The following is a 3,856-nucleotide window of genomic DNA, read 5'->3' as shown; positions in this document are numbered from 1 at the left end:
TCCGAAATCCATTGGCACGTGTTAAATCGCCACCACCAGAAAGGGAAAGCCCATCGTGTACCGATAATTCTTATCATTCACCGTTGCACATTTTCGTTGCACAAGTCGTTGCTCCTCTTATCTGTGGAGGGGAGCTGTGGGCGGAGTCTGAAGTATCGTATCAATTGGAATGAAAATAGCCGCATGGATTTTCAATCCGTAGTAACGAAATAGTGTAGGCGGTTTATCGGTATGAAAAAAAGAAATACAAAAAAACACACCGTAGGAATAACATACAGTTGGTTTTGCGCTGTACCAGTGAAGGAATTTAGCCTTATAAATCAGCAACATGACTGCGCCGGCGCGCCACACCTTTCCCTTCTTGGGGCAATCACGAGTCGTCACCGGTATCGGCAACATCCCTCTTCGTATTAAAACCGACGGAAATCGTCCTCTGGACGAATCGCCCGTTACGTGATTCACCGCTGCCGTAGGGCTACCTTTCGTGAATAATAGGGATTTTTTTTTGAGGGGGTTATTGATGGATTGGAGATCGTTCAGGGTTCATATCGATTTCTGATTTCGAATGGGAATTCCATTCCCACACGAGATTTTCAAGGGTCCGTAATTGAAGGAATTTTGAGGAAGCCGATTTAGGAAGGGATTTGCACGATTTTTCAGTATTTTCCGTATTGGAAATCGTTAAAATTCTTGCCGATTTCTAGTTCACGTGAGTTCTCCAAGGGTCTGTGACAGATGGCATTTTAAGGAAGAAGATTTTCATGAAATCGAGAATTTCAATCTGTAGAAATCGGTAAAAATCGGTTATGCCGATTCTTAGTTTATATGCCAAGTTCTGGTTTCGAATGGGAATGTTGTTCCCACATGAGACTTCCAAGGGTTTGTAATCGAAGGGATTTTGAGGGAGACCATTTCCAAATGGATTTTCGCGAATTTAATTGTTTTCCGCTTTGGAAATCGATGAAATTCTTGCCGATTTCCAGTTCACGTGAGATTTTCAAGAATCTGTGATTGTTGGTATTGGAATATACGATCAGCGAGTCAGAAATAAATGTAACACCAAAAACACAAACTATGAGATGGAGTTGAGCATTTATTTAGACGATTTGTTCACGTCAATATCCGGAGAGGAACTAACTAATCATAAAGAAATATCGAAATACCATGGACCTCGTCCATGGTATCCTGTGCCGTCATGTGTAGCATAAACAGTTCTGCATACAGACCACACAGGCTAAAAGCAATACTCAGAATTTATATAACTAAGATATACAGCGTATATTCAAAGAAATAAATGAATTATTTTGCTCATTCCAATAGATGGGATTTCAGCAAGATTTCCATTGAATTCAAGGAATTTGAGATCCTGAAATCGGTGGAAATCGGATATGCCGATCCATATCCTGCCCCCATACAAGATGTTCAGGGCATGTAGCTCATGCGATGTTCAGTGAGACCATTTCCAAAATTATTTCCACGATTTCATGAAACGGCAATCAACGATTCCAATTATTTTGATCGGCAAAAAACACTAATAGATTTTTTTTTTAATCAAACCTAATTGAATTAATTTACGTTGTGGATTATTATGATGGCACAGTGGCTAAAATAATAATAATAAATAAAAAATGCAATTAAAAACACAAACAATTACCCTTGACCATGAAAAAATCCATTCCGTCAATTTGTTTTTTCTTATTTGATCTGGATTGGATCAAGGCTTGTCGTGCTTCATTTCTACTGTTTTATTGATTATTATTTATGAGGAACTAAAATCCGGGAACTGTTAATCGGGTTGAATTTTAATGAGCCCACGCGACTGAATCCGATGATCGACTGAAGTTGTGGCATTGAAATGTCATCGGGATTGGGAAATGCTGTCTAGAAATGTTGTGGCTATTAAATTTATTAATAACTTTTCTTCTCCACTGATTGATAATAAATCGATGACCGACTTATGGGTCGAGATGTCCCAGGTAATACCTTAATAGTGTATGTCGCTTTGGCGAGATATCGTGAAATGATTAATGGAAGAGCACCGGAAGTATAATTAATGATACCATGCCCGGAAAATGAAGCGGCGATCCGAGTGAATTCTCAGATTAAGTCGTACTCCCCTTGAAATATTGGAATTCTCTGCAGAGAAAAGGATTTCTTATTGTCAGGAGTCACTCGAGTCTAGAATTCTGTGGTAATGAAAATTAATGACCATCAGATGTTACAAATAAATTACATTGTAGTAAAAATAAAATTATGTTTTTCTTTTGCCATTCAAGTCTCTCTTCCTCTCTGTCTGAACTAAAAATTACTTCAAAGACTTTTCCCAGAAATTTCCGCAACAGAAAAAAGAATTCCCACAGAAAGAAAATGGCAATTTTTTTAGGGAATTTTCACAAATTCCACAAAAATAAAGTTTTGAATTCTTCAATTTTTTATATAAACATGAATGTTGAAGGCACAATTAAATTAAATAAACATCCGACAGCGGTTATACGTCTGTAGATGATATTAAAATGTATGTTTTCTTTGTCATCAATAAATTGATGACGAGCTCCCTAATGGCTTTTACAATATGTTTTTTCCTATTAATTTATATCTATTAAGAATGTTAAATATTGTGTCTATTAATAATGTATTAAGACTACAATGTCCAGACATAAAACAAGCAGTCGGCTGAGCCTATTTCATATGAGCACATTTAACCATTACTTTGTGGGTTAGTTTTTTTTTTTCTAATTGGTAATTTCTACCAATAGAATAGGTAGCAAGCTTCCGAATGGATCCGTAGCTATTCCGACAGGGATTTTTTCGAAGAAAACATGCCAATATCTCCAAAACGAATCATCCACGTCGAGAAAAATACTCGAAAAATTACGGAATTTTTACATAAACATAGGGTGACCTTGGTTTTTAGGTAAAAGTACGTACTACGCATTTTTTCGAAAAACATAAACATTGAAATATTTCGAAAACTTCGTATGAACACATATATATATATATATATTCTAGCCGGATCTATGTGAAGTCTATATAAAATCTATATAAAATGAAATCGTATTGAATTGTCATACAAAAATAAAATCGGTTAGATCGATTAGATAGTATGAGATATTTGCACAAAATTTTCAGAAGCAATCACCGATATTTGGAAAACTACTCGACCGATTGGGTTGAAATTTAGCACAGATCGAGTCCATATTAGGACCTATGAACTGAGGAAACTTTAATTAATTCACATCTGCACATACACACATTTCTGACCATTCTACGTAATTTCCAGGCAAAATTAGAAAATAAGAAAATCGAACGATTGCGATGGTTCTATTCGGGAGCAAGAACAAATTCGGTCTTGTCAATTAGAAGATATTCGACATAATCGCTTTATACTAAAAATTGAATATCATCTGTACTAGTCGTGAAAGCAAGAATTCGTTCAAATTTTAAGTTAATAGGTCAATTTTTACGCGAGTAACAACAACAATTATTTTTCAAAAATAGAGAACTGTCCATAACTCTGATTTCTTCCAGGATTCACCTTCCAAATTTTGATTGACTAAAACGATTTTTTTTTAAACGGATACCTTGAGTAGTTTTGGAGATATTTCGAAAAAGCGATTCATAAATACATGAATCTTTCTCAAAAACGGTCTGACCGATCGAGCAGAATCGGGATCCAGAGTTAGCCTCAACTTTTACTTATTACTAATTTGGTATTTTTACATTTGAGACCATTCTACATCGTTTCCAAGCAAACTTAGATTTTTTGGGTTAGGATTGGACGATCGCAATGCTCCCATCCAGAAGCAAGCGTTCAGTTTTTAATTATTCTTTTAATCAAACAACTTAATTAAAAAAT

Source organism: Fopius arisanus, unplaced genomic scaffold (assembly GCF_000806365.1).
Source record: "Fopius arisanus strain USDA-PBARC FA_bdor unplaced genomic scaffold, ASM80636v1 scaffold00081, whole genome shotgun sequence".
Lineage (NCBI taxonomy): Eukaryota > Metazoa > Arthropoda > Insecta > Hymenoptera > Braconidae > Fopius > Fopius arisanus.
Note: the sequence above shows the minus strand (reverse complement) of the source record.